Source organism: Schistocerca gregaria, chromosome 3, assembly GCF_023897955.1.
Source record: "Schistocerca gregaria isolate iqSchGreg1 chromosome 3, iqSchGreg1.2, whole genome shotgun sequence".
Lineage (NCBI taxonomy): Eukaryota > Metazoa > Arthropoda > Insecta > Orthoptera > Acrididae > Schistocerca > Schistocerca gregaria.
The window spans coordinates 178,530,846-178,544,959 of record NC_064922.1 but is presented as its reverse complement, the minus strand read 5'-3'; positions in this window follow the sequence as shown (position 1 = coordinate 178,544,959).

Genomic DNA, 14,114 nt, shown 5'->3' with positions numbered 1-14,114 from the left:
CGCAGTCTCTGTCCATACTAAAGACCGTGGAAAACTAAACTATGCAGATAAACGGACTATCGGCAAGTGCTGCGCAACGCTACTGTAGACCCTGAGAAAAACGCGCGAACTGTGCCTAATTATACACAGATATTCAAACACCTAGCTATCGAAGCACTCAGGTGAAACTAAATAATTCTCCCCTGATTACGAACTTGTAATATGTCACAAAATCGGTTTACTTTCTCACGCAAACGAAAACGCCAGAACTGTGACTATTAGATATTAAATTTACACACAGAAACTCAAGAAACTAAACTATTAAAGCACACAGATGATGTAATAAAATTCACTCCTGGTTAGGAACTCGTAAATGTCATAAAAGTGGTTACTTCCTTGTTGCTGCGTCTGTGTCGATCGGCTATTGCTGCTTGACTGACTGCCTTCAAAATGGCGTCTGTAACGGAGATGCGTTCCAAACAGAGTGCTGTCGTTGAGTGTCTTTTGGCGTACAAAAAGCGCAACACAGACACTGAAAGGCACTTATTACCTACGCAGACCTGGCACTCAACAAAAGCACGGCGAGCCGTCTGACGGGATGTCTGTCATCATCGCAAACAGGTGGCACAAAGCTGTCTGATCTCCCGGCCGCACAGACAGCTATGACCGTGCATTATTGGAACGTGTGGACACTCTGATTCGAGGTGATCGACGGATTACGATGAAACCCTCGCTGCTCAACTGGACGTCCCTCTCGGTAGACCTGACACTCTCGTCCACCAGATAGGGTACTCAAGGATACTACCATTAGGAAATTGAAGAAATGACTTCAGCGTGTTCGTCGACACAAAAATGCAAGCGAACTTTTCGTTATCCATGACAACGCAAGGTCTGACACAAGCTGCGCCCCCGAGAGGAGCTCAGAAAACTTCTTTGGACTGTTCTTCCTCATCTACCCTACTGCCTGGGTGTCATACCTTCCGACTTCCATCTGTTCTGTCCAAAGGAGGATGCACCCTGCGGGATTTTATTGATACAGCAAGACGTTGGCTCTGACGTCGACCAGTAAAGTGATACCATGTGGGTATACAGGCCGTCCCAGTAAGTTGGCATGATTCCATCTCACTGAACGGAGATTGCGTCGAAAAATAGAGGTTTGTAGCCAAGAATTATGGATTAAACTATCCTGCTTACAGAAGAAAATGCCTTGCACTGCTTACTGAACATCTCTCACAGAGTATGCAAAAGAACTTGCTCCTCTTCCAGGAGCAGCATAACGTCGGTCGCTGGAGGAGCGAAACGTCTCGTGATTAGAAAAAATGTTGCAGTTCACTCCCATTTTGAACAGTGATCGTCGAGGAGGTGTACAAAGTTATAGGCTTATACCTCTGAAGTCAATCTGTTGCAGAAGTTTGTAACATGTTTTATCCTCTCCACAACACAGACACTAATCAGGCCTGTGTTAGAGTACGCTGCTGTGGTGTGCGGCAACGCGGCCGACTCGTCCATCGCAAAGCTGCAGACAGTCCAGAACAAGGCGCTTAGGTTTCCGCTTCACCTGCCACGAGACTTCAACACCGGAGAACTCCACAGCGTAGCAGGAGTCCCGCTGCTCAAACACTTCCGGCAGGCGGCACATAGTTTTTACGAGGCCGCCCGGATGTCGGACAACGACCTTGTACGCAACTTGGGAAACCAAGTGCACTGGCGACCGACCACGAGGTGGCCAGACCTGTTGCTGGAGTGAAGGCACGCCGCAACATGAGTCAGATGAACAAAAAGAAGCAACACAACCGTGAGGAAGATTCCGACGAGAGGACAACTTCCAACACACCCAGGAAGAAGTAGGAAAGGTGTGATCCTCTCACCCCACAACACACCGGAGTACGAAGCTCCGTGAATTTGCGTAGCGTAGGAGCTCAGTTCGTCAGCGCACCTGACGATGGCGACACGTCTGATCGCCGAAATATCGTGCCCATTGGACACTATGGACCAGCAGTACACTCGTGGACTGTTCGAGCTAGAAATACGCCGGGAGAAACTGAAGAATAACAACGCAGGCATTGATTGCAAGCACTATTTCGTATCCACAGACGGAACTTCAAACATGTTGCTGAAAACTTTGCGATTTTTTTTTTTTTTGTTGCTTAAGGGAAACATTGCCAAGAAAAGGGTGAAAGTGCACTTTTGATTGATATGCCTCTTGGTACAGTACCAAGTTTGCTGCGCTTTAGTCGAAGGACTCAACGAATTCGGGAGTTAGTTTGAAATAACAATCAAATCTTTATGTTAACTTTTATATCCCTCCTGAAGGCGGCATGTGGGTCAGCTCCTGAAAACTGAAAGGTTGGCGAATGTAGGAAGTGAGTAGGAACAGGAATGGTAAGACACGTTGGTACTGCGTTTCAACTGACAGATGTTTACTATAGGCAAAAAACACGTTAATACATGATTACATAACTTTGCAATGAGCTGCAAAGTCTTAAAACCTTCGTATGTAGAGCAAAGCTGAAGCGAAGTGACCTGGCCGTCCGCTCTTAATAAAATGGGGTGAATTTGAAGTGGATTTCGTAGACCACAACAGCACCTGCTACAGGGCGCTGTCGTCGGTGTCTCGTAGTGGTGCCAACTTAACTTACGCCGTGGCATCGTAGCTATCGATACCACATGAACATTTTATTGTGCACCACCAGCACAAACGCGCAGCGTATACGCAGCTTTATGCAGGTCATTGCAAGGCAATTTACGAAGGTTGGAACTTTAATAGCAGCAACACTACCGTAGAGACACAAAGCAACGGCATGAAATAATCTCCCTTACACCAAACGTTAGTTGTATCACCTGCCGTTCCTCAGTGGGATTGGACTCTCGCTGCCCACATCACTTTCATGTCGAGTTACGAGAGGAACAGACCCTCATGTAGCAGTCGGTCTAATGTAGTGCTGTCACGATGTTTTCGAACAACAACAACGGACGTGGTAAAAAATTGAATTTGCCAGAGGACGCACAGAGCAACAGTGTCATTAACGTCTTCAACAGGCTTGCAAGGAAGACCTGTGGGCAGGGCTGTGATGGAAATCGGCCGTACCCTTTCAAAGAAAACAGTCCTGGCGTTTGCCCAAAGAGGCGTAGGGAAATCATAAATCAAGATGGCCGCACACGCATTCGAAACGTCGTCCTCCGTGCCTCAAGCTCACTGCGCTACCCACTACGCCACCACACTAGGTGCGAGGAACTGCCCTACATAATAGTGGCTCGGTGGGTAAAAGCTTTCAACTAGTGACGCTAAAATGCAGCAGACACTTATCCTTCAGGTCGGCCGCCTGTGGGTGAAGAAGAAGTATCCGCTCTTACCGTGTTAGTAGTCGCCGGCAAACTGCTAGTGAATTGTCTCTAGATACGCGACTAGAGCATGTGACAGCGCTTCGTAGATTGAAGGGCGACCTGGGCACGAAAACAAAAGCACCACAAATGCATGATCTGAGCGAACTGCAGGAACGGCAGTTGTACGACGCGGCTTGTACACACTTGGCACTCTACGAGTGCGAAGGAGTGCCTCTCCGGCACCGTATCATTACGCTGTATGAGACGTGGCCAGACTATACGAGCCACGCCTGAAACGCCAGTCCAACTAATGGCGCCATTGTGGATCACCACGACGATCAAAACCTTTTTTTTTAAATTTATTATCTTTCGGGACGTGCCCGTACAGCCATCTCAACAGTGGAATGTCGATTACGAACGGAGGAAATCTCCGATCCCACCGGGAATCGAATCTCGCCCTCTTCGGTTGGCAATCAACCGCACTGACCCGCAAGTACCGAGGCGGACACGATAGAAAGTCCATCAGGAGCCCAGCAATTTGAAAGTTAAGGTGACGCCCATTTATGACTGACGTGGAATAATACGTTCCGAAATGGCAGACTAGAAATGAGCTGTAGTACTTTACATTTTTGGAACATTTGTAAGCGGGCTGTTTATGTGTTTGTAGGTTGGCAGCGCTATGTTGCGCTCTGCATTAAAAACTCTGACAGCGCTGTGTCCACTCTGTAAGAGACTCTGTGGCTGGTCGGGCTCGTACTTGGAGGAGAACAGCCAGCAGTGATGGGAGTGAGTAGCCGGCGATGTGGAGGTTAGAGCTTTGAAGTGTTAGTGCGAGCGGACGACCTGGACTTGTGTCCTTCATGGAAATGTAATTTGTCGATTATTATATAATTTTTGGAACTGGATGTCATGGACGATAATATAATTTTTGAACTGGTTGTCACATTATTAAGGTAAATACATTGTTTGCTCTGCAACAAAATCTTTCCTTTGCTAACCACAGGGCCATTAGTAGTTCGAGCCTTCAGTAGTTAGAACCTTTTATTTAGCTGGCAGTATTGGTGCTTGCAGCATTGCTGTGGTTCGTGTAATGAAGATTCTCTGTGAGGTAACTAAAATGTATAAGTTATTGTTAGGATTACTACCAATTCAGGGCCATTCTTTTGTATCAATTATTTGAAATCATGTTATCATTTTTGAGCAGTCAGATCGCGTTGCGCCGGGATATTGTAATTAAAGAATAGGAAAGTTTGAGTTCTGTTTGTCAGAGCAAATTCTGTAGGTCAGTGTTGAAATGATAACAATGAGTAAAGAGAAAGTAGGCTCAGTACGTTCAGTTTCACTCAGCAATGTAAGCAGAAAATTTCAATAAAGAAGTTTTACACACCCTCCGACCAGCTTTCAGAATGAAGCAGCGAGATCTTCTTCAGAACCAAAGCAGCTTTCAAGACAATGCTCGGGCATCCGATCTGTGGGACTGTGTTGCACTGTACCACACTCCACATTCCCCAGAAATTGACCCTTGTGACTTGGTTTCTACTTATTCTATCGGCGGATTCTCTACACCATGCGGCGTCTCTCGCATCCATGCTTCCAAATCTTTCAATTTTGGCAATCCTCTTTTTGCGTGCCTCCGTCCTGCATCGCAGGCCTTTCCCCGTCATTCCGATGTAGCAGGGGTCTCTTTTTCTGTGTCGTGAAGATCTCCAGTGCCATATTATAGAGGGCCATCTTTCCTCCAACATTCTTCTAAAATGTCCACACCACGTTAGGCGTCAAAGTTCTAGTTCATGGGCGTTCGACTTCATATGTGAAATTAAGGCAGCACTTCATGGCATTCGCTTCAGAACTATAACAGAGGCTCGTCTGGCAAGAGAGCACTTCATTGCAATTGTCAACATAACTGACGCTCGTAAATGCTGCCTACGACTTCCACATGGCTGGTAACGAATTATGATACACAATGCTGCTGACTACTCTGAAAGACAGTGAAACTTGGAAACATGTATCAATTTTGTATCTGTTGTAAATAATTATTGACCGTAGTTAAAGTACCAACTCTCGTATTAACGTTCGGAACGGTCGTTGGACCTAGGCACGACCCTTTCGTGTACCGGTATTTAATTTTGCTTATAGCCCTGATCACAGATCCCTTATGAATGACTGTGTGCGTTGGCACTTGCACAATTTGGCACTGCTACACTGCAACAGAAGGAAAACCGTAAAATGATCTATCGTGCTAATGTAATATTGTTAAAAGAGATAACCAAACTTTACATCAATAGTTATTATTAAAATAACAATACGCCATAGCTATATTGTTTAAGATAAACGTAACAACAAATAACTTCACAAACAAAGAGAAAAAGGAAGGACACAACTTATGATCCAGGGGCCTTGGTGACCCAGAAACGTGACCATGTCCGTCTATCCATCTTCTGGGAAATGTTAGGTTTGGATGACGTGTCATCTAATGATTAGGATGTGCAGGGGATCCAGCTATACTGGAATAACATACCCATCGTTGTGGGCAGAGAAACATTTCGAGTAATGCTGAAAGCTCGGTTTCAAGAAAGTGTAGGAAAGGAGGGCCTGTACTACGATGCTGTAAGACAACAGGCCAGCAAATAACACTGTGAAATCACAGTTGACAAATTCGACTGTGTAAACTCAAGCACAGTTCCACAACTGAAAAAATGACAGTCGATCAGTAAGTTCTGAGCATCGATTAAAGGGCCAACTGAATCCGTAAAGCAATAACAATTGCTTACATGTACACTTATGTTCAGAAAAAAAACAGAGCACCTTGAACGACTATATATAGGACATTCATAGTCACAGGACATATACATTAGTATGTTCTGCAGAACTGATTAACCTTTCAGTCACTTCTCAGTTCAGCATGTGTCCTGTTGCCTAGTAGGCACAGGATCCGCCATCGGCCCTGATAACTTTTTCCTTGCGGATGGCATCGACGCGTTTAAAGCACCAATGGTGACGTGTGGCATAGCCATCCACGCTGCTTTCGCTTGGCTCCAAAGTTAATGTGTTATGGTTGGCAGTATTGGTTGAAAACAGTCTTGGTTCCAATTTTTAGTTTCTTATTTTTCAACTAGGCGTTTCACCTTATTTAGGCATCTTCAGGTTGATCTTAATTTGGTGTTTCTTAGACCGATCCTTTAGACAGTGTAGCCAAAGGTTATCGTCGAATACATCAGACCAACATCTCCTTCGTTAAACTCAGTAAGAACTTCCTAGATGGAGTTTAACGAAGGCGATGTTGGACTGATGTGTTCGACGATACTCTTTGGTTACACTGTCGAAAGGATGACTCTAAGAAATACCAAATTAAGATCAACGTGACGTTGCCTAAATAAGGTGAAACGCTTAGTTGAAAAATAATAAACTAAAAATTAAAACTTAAGACTGTTTTTAACCAGTACTGTTAAGCACTGGTTTGCTGTATGTCACAGATGGATTGGAAGAATTTGTGATGGTTGGCATTGGGTCACAGCACTCCAACCGTCATTTTATCTTATCTCACACTTTTCCAACAGGCGAAAAGTCTGGTGATCTGGCGGGCCGAAGCAAAAGGCTGACATCCTGTGACACCAAGAAGGCACGTGTTCGTGCACCAACAGGTAGTCGTGCATTGTCTTGATGAAAACTGATGACTTCTGGGGTGTCGTGCAGGAATGGTATAGCTGCGGGTTGCTGGAAGTCATTCACATAGGTCGCACTGGTCACAGTGCACCGGGACGTGCACTAGTTGTGATTCGTGGTTGTACCCAGTAGCACCCCACACCATAAAGCCTACAGGTGGCACTGTACGTCTTCTGATAATGCAGTTACTGTGATGTCGCTATCCCTGTCTGCGGCGAACTAAAATGCGGTTATGATTTTCAAACAAACAGAACCTGGATTCGTCCGAAAACACTATCTGACTCCATTCGGCCCCCAGTGACGTCGTTCGATGCACCATTGCCGTCTAGCATGCTACTGCACATTCGTCAAAGGTAGGAGGAGAACTGGACGACGCGCACATGACAGATGCCGTGATAAACAGTAACGGACTGTCGTTCCTGATAGTGTACGACGTGTTACACTGTTCCACTGTTGCGCCAGAACCGAGGAGGACGCAGGCCTGTTCAAAATGGTTCAAATGGCCCTGAGCACTATGGGGCTTAACTTCTGAGTTCATCAGTCCCCTAGAACTTAGAACTACTTAAACCTAACTCACCTAAGGACATCACACACATCCATGCCCGCGGTAGGATTCGAACCTGCGACCGTAGCGGTCGCGCAGTTCCAGACTGAAGCGCCTAGAATCGCTCGGTCACACCGGCCGGCCGCAGGTCTGTCCTCCAATGCCATTCGGAAGAGGTTTCGCTCTTCTCAGATTGCGGCGAGCGAGGGGGGTAGGCCTGCGTGATGCGACCTGACCCAACTCGTCGTGTTCTACAGCCTTCCGCGAATCATTCCGCACACACCCGTTGTATTGCCGAAACACTTCACCCCACGCTATTTCCAGGATGGATGCATCGCATTCTCTCATGCCAATAATGCCCCCTCTTTCAAATTATTGTCCGCAGCTAGCATTGGTGCCTCTGGATCATGAGGTCCCGGGTTCGATCCCCGGGCGGGTAGGGGATTTTATCTTACGGGGGACTGGGTGTTTGTGTTGTCCTCATCATTTCATCATCATCATCATTCGTGACAATGGTTAGAATGGGTTGCGTCAAAATTGGGACATTGTACGGACGCTGATGACCGCGCAGTTGAGCGCCCCACAAACCAAACATCATCATCATTTTCAAACTCACTGATTTGACGGTACGGTTAGCGCATACTTCTTCGAGGCATCCTGCACGTCTGCCCAAGTCACATCGATCCATTACTTTCCGTTTGTAGCGACAATGAACGCCGCTGGTACATTTTACCAGTATGTGGTGTTGCGCCGCGATGTCCATGGTCAATGCTAGTCATTTCTGCAAAACATACTAACGTACATATCCTGTGAATATGAACGTTCTGTATCTATTCGTTCAAGGTGTTCTGTTTTTTTCTGAACATGAGTGTGATTTTGCTCAGATAAGACTGTAGTACCACCTCGCAAAATCTTATTTCCCCTGAAACATCATAAATATGTATGTTGGGGAATGGGCGTCCACTCTGATGACAACCTCGCTGCCACTGAAAACGACCAATAAAGGTGTCCTGGTACGAGATACGCACGGGTTCTAGGGCAGCACACACACATTGAAAGTAACCCAGAATAGTGAATAGTAAAACATATTACTCAACTTTGGAAACGCCGGTTACAGCAGCTGTAGAATGCAAGTTTAGCCTTTATGTCCTACGTCGACTATAATTCCAACAACACTATCTAAATAATGTTCTCTGAAATGAAGTCATAAGATAACTAATCTCCTGTCTTGATGTACTATCGAAAAACAGTTCCAAAAAGCACTTAGTCAAATCTCTAGCCGGCGGCCTCTGTCCATACACGATAACCTTATTCGCTGTTCTGTTTCTACCGATGACTAACCACTATCAGCCTATCGGCAACTGTTTCTATATCACTGGACGACTTGAAGACTGGACGAACGTACTGCAGAACTCCGTAGCAAGACTCGGACTGACGTGCAACTTTCAACTCAACTTCTGCTGGGGCAGCGTTACTCAAGCGCGCGACTCTCTTTCTCATGGGGCCGCCGCTCCAGGGGACGTAACTCTCGTGGACAGCGTGGTCCATTTGAGCGCAGCGATTTTCCTGCTGCGGACCGGACTTCTGGTGCCAACTGCCGCAGTACTCCACTGTCTCAGTACTCCACAATATATAAGTGTTTGTCGTTTTGGCAGAGTTTTTGACGCATGAATAGAATAGTAATGTAATTGACAATGAGTGTGAATGATTTTCTCGCAATCGGCTAGTAAGACAAGTGGATCCGAACTACTCCCTATTGTGTGTTGATACGTTAATCGCTAGAACAGTAACTGCTATAGGTGAGCTTACTGGAAAAATCATGTAGTGGAAAATATGATTAACTGATTCTTCCATCGTTTCTTGGTGGAACAGCTTGATAATTGTAAATGAAGAGCACATTATTATGTATAATCTGCAGTACTAAGAAACCTTTGCCCAACAGTTCTGATTTAACATGACCAAACACAGCTCAATATTATCCTTCTCTAAATTTCTGGCGACAGGTGTGGCCGAGCGGTTCTAGGCGCTTCAGTCTCGTACCGCGCGACCGCTACAGTCGCAGGTAAGAATCCTGCCTCGGTCGTGGATGTGTGTGATGCCCTTAGGTTAGTTAGGTTTAAGTAGTTCTAAGTTCTAGAGGACTGATGACCTCAGATGTTAGGTCCCATAGTGCTCAGAGCCATCGAAACCATTTTTTTTTTAATTTCAGTTAATCCTCACAGTTTCCTGATGGTTCCTATATTACCTGTTCCATTCATTTTTTCCATTTTTCCTGTATTTACTTAATTTATTGCAATTGTCTATGTACTCCACATATTCTGCTTTTACAGTCGTCAATTCTACCTTACATTCTGTCTCTGTATAGCCTTCCATTTGTGATATGTCTTCGAGCTACCCATCAGTATTAATGTCACCGACTAATTTTATTTTGTTGAGATTGTTAACTTAAACTAAATTGTTGTATAGGCACTGTTTTTTAGAGTTTAGTGTTAATGTTTTTTCTCGATTGTTATTATTTAACTCATAACTTTTTTATTTGGGTTACCGCTGTATTCAGTGTTCGTACATCACTCTTGATATGCAACACCTTTTTCAATGTTGTTCACGGGTATTGTACCAACTTTATCGACGAGACTCAGTTACAGTCTGATGATGGCACTATAAGACGAAATGCGACTAAGAAAAATAAATTAATACTTTAGAACATACACAATAGTGTGCTTCTTATTTACAAAAATAAGGTAATTTGCATTCGCAGCGCTGAACCTAAAATGTCGCTGAACTCCGCACGGGAATACACGCGTTCATGGTGACTTTCCCGGAGAAAAGCGAAATACACTCCTGGAAATGGAAAAAAGAACACATTGACACCGGTGTGTCAGACCCACCATACTTGCTCCGGACACTGCGAGAGGGCTGTACAAGCAATGATCACACGCACGGCACAGCGGACACACCAGGAACCGCGGTGTTGGCCGTCGAATGGCGCTAGCTGCGCAGCATTTGTGCACCGCCGCCGTCAGTGTCAGCCACTTTGCCGTGGCATACGGAGCTCCATCGCAGTCTTTAACACTGGTAGCATGCCGCGACAGCGTGGACGTGAACCGTATGTGCAGTTGACGGACTTTGAGCGAGGGCGTATAGTGGGCATGCGGGTGGCCGGGTGGACGTACCGCCGAATTGCTCAACACGTGGGGCGTGAGGTCTCCACAGTACATCGATGTTGTCGCCAGTGGTCGGCGGAAGGTGCACGTGCCCGTCGACCTGGGTCCGGACCCCAGCGACGCACGGATGCACGCCAAGACCGTAGGATCCTACGCAGTGCCGTAGGGGACCGCACCGCCACTTCCCAGCAAATTGGGGACACTGTTGCTCCTGGGGTATCGGCGAGGACCATTCGCAACCGTCTCCATGAAGCTGGGCTACGGTCCAGCACAGCGTTAGGCCGTCTTCCGCTCACGCCCCAACATCGTGCAGCCCGCCTCCAGTGGTGTCGCGACAGGCGTGAATGGAGGGACGAATGGAGACGTGTCGTCTTCAGCGATGAGAGTCGCTTCTGCCTTGGTGCCAATGATGGTCGTATGCGTGTTTGGCGCCGTGCAGGTGAGCGCCACAATCAGGACTGCATACGACCGAGGCACACAGGGCCAACACCCGGCATCATGGTGTGGGGAGCGATCTCCTACACTGGCCGTACACCTCTGGTGATCGTCGAGGGGACACTGAATACTGTACGGTACATCCAAACCGTCATCGAACCCATCGTTCTACCATTCCTAGACCGGCAAGGGAACTTGCTGTTCCAACAGGACAATGCACGTCCGCATGTATCCCGTGCCACCCAACGTGCTCTAGAAGGTGTACGTCAACTACCCTGGCCAGCAAGATCTCCGGATCAGTCCCCCATTGAGCATGTTTGGGACTGGATGAAGCGTCGTCTCACGCGGTCTGCACGTCCAGCATGAACGCTGGTCCAACTGAGGCGCCAGGTGGAAATGGCATTGCAAGCCGTTCCACAGGACTACATCCAGCATCTCTACGATCGTCTCCATGGGAGAATAGCGGCCTGCATTGCTGCGAAAGGTGGATATACACTGTACTAGTGCCGACATTGTGCATGCTCTGTTGCCTGTGTCTATGTGCCTGTGGTTCTGTCAGTGTGATCATGTGATGTATCTGACCCCAGGAATGTGTCAATAAAGTTTCCTCTTCCTGGGACAATGAATTCACGGTGTTCTTATTTCAATTTCCAGGAGTGTATCTCATGTAGACAGGTAATTGGCTAGAATCTCTTCCGTTGTCTTCATTTCCTGGTGTTTTACGGCTAGAGTCAGGTCATCGGCATAGCAGTATTTGCTGGACGAAGTGTCAGGTAGGTTGAAGAGTAAGGGTGAGAGAACTGATTCTTGAGGCAATCCGTTGTTCAGCTTCATCTCCTTACTTATGTTGCTTCCAGTGATTACCTGGAACTTCCGATCACTTAGCATGCTGTTAATCAGCCATTGTTCTGCAGGGTATGATGCGGAGAAATTTGTAGATAAGGCCTTCCCTCCACACAGTGTCGAAGGCGGCAGTTAGATCAACAAATGCCACTGATGTTTTCTGCTTCATTTGGTATCCTGACTCTATGAAGGATGTGAGAGACAATACTTGGTCGCAGCAGCTACGCCCTGGTCTGAAGCCTGCCTGATCAACTGGAATGTTCTCTAAAATAGCGCTGCTTATTCTGTTATATATTAGCCTTTCAAAAAGCTTGTAGCAACAGCTGAGTAGGGAAATGGGGCGATAGTTTTCTGCCTTGTTGCTGGGTTTGCCAGGTTTCAGAACAGATATTATCTTCACCTTTTTAAACTCTGATGGAAGTTGACCAGTCGGCAGGATGTCTGTGAAGAATTCTGCCAGCCATTTCTTAGCTTTTCCTCCCATATGGATCAGGGATTCTGGATGGATATCATCGGATCCAGGTGCCTTAAGAGGTTTGAGGTCCTTCAGTCCATATTCAATGTCTGAAACTGTGAAGGGATGGGTATACTCAGATGAGGGAGATGCCTTCTTTTTCAGGTCACGAAGCTGTCGTCTGATATGTCTTGTATGTTTCTTGTCAGACGGTACTCTTGAGGTAGTACTGATGTGGGAATCAATTTGGTCTGGTGTTACTTCGGAGTTTTTTCTGGATGCTGGTGCACTTCCTCCCAGTTTTCTCAGGAGACTCCATGCTTTCCTGCTCGATTGGGTAAAGTCCATATTTTCGACTGTTTCTGCCCATTTCTGGCTCCGAGACATGTCCAAGCTATCTCTGGGTCACCACTTTGCTGGAAGTGTTGGTACAGTGTTTCACTTTCATCATTCCATCCTGGAACATATTCTTTTCGGTACCCTCTTGGCATACACTTTTTAGCTGTTGCTGTTACTGCACCAATGAAGCGTTGATAGTTATTATGTGATGGAGGTGTCCATCGAATGGTCTTATCCAGTTCCATTGAAAACTTCATCCAGTCAACTTCCTGGAAATTCCATCGAGCATGCGGAGTTGATCGTATGACAGGAACAGTGCAGCCAATTGGTATTATTACAGGTCTGTGTTGGCTGTGAAGAAAGGCATCTATCACTTTCCTTGTGTTGTTGATGGGAAAGCCAGTTTCGTTGCAGTTAACAAAGCATAAGTCAAGATTTGAATCCTTGTCCCAAGCAGCTGACCTGAAAGTGCCTTGATCTTTGGCATCAAACATTAGATGAAGATTACTCTCTTCGATCCATTCTGCAAGCATGCTCCCATTTTCATCATTTTGAGAGTATTTCCAAAGTTCATGGTGACTATTGAAGTCTCCTATGTAAATTGCAGGATGTTCTGCTGTGTGTAGGACAAAATCGGGCCATGTCATTTAGGGTGGTTTGTAAACATTTGTAATAGTAATGCCGTGCAATTGTATGACAACTGTATGTATATCTGCCTCCACGCTTACAGAAATCAGTGAAGCTTCGTTTATGTTGTTACGGACATACGTAGCAATTCCATACACCTCGTGGTAAGTTACACCAAGTGCAGAATATGCAGGAATTCGACCTCGCCTTCGGAATATTTCTTCGCTGGAAACACGAGTTTCTTGAATGGCGACGACATCGATATTTTTGTCCAGCAAAAATTTTGACAGGTAGTCACACTTTGCCCTGCTAAAGCTTTCGATATTCAGATGAAGGAGTCTGATAGTTGGTCCAATGTTTCTTGTTAATGAGCTCTGTTTATGCTATTTAGTGTATATGTCATTGCCAGGAGAACCTTTGGATAGTCTGGCTGCCTGTAACCACTGTTGCTCAATTAGCACAACCCAGGAGGCACGTGTAGGTTATTTTAAGGTTAAACCTACGGACGTGAGCAAGGCTACCTCCCAACGAACATAAACGGATGTCTTACGACGTCCGTCCCGAGCAGATGCAACGAATAAAGGCGTACAAAATGAGAATAAAACAAAATGCGTGTTCCGTCAGAGGATTTAGCTACCCTCTGTAATAAAAAAAAAATGGATCAACAACGAACATAAACCGATGTCTTACGACGTCCGCACCGAGCAGATGCAACGAACAAAAGTGAACAAACTGAGATTTA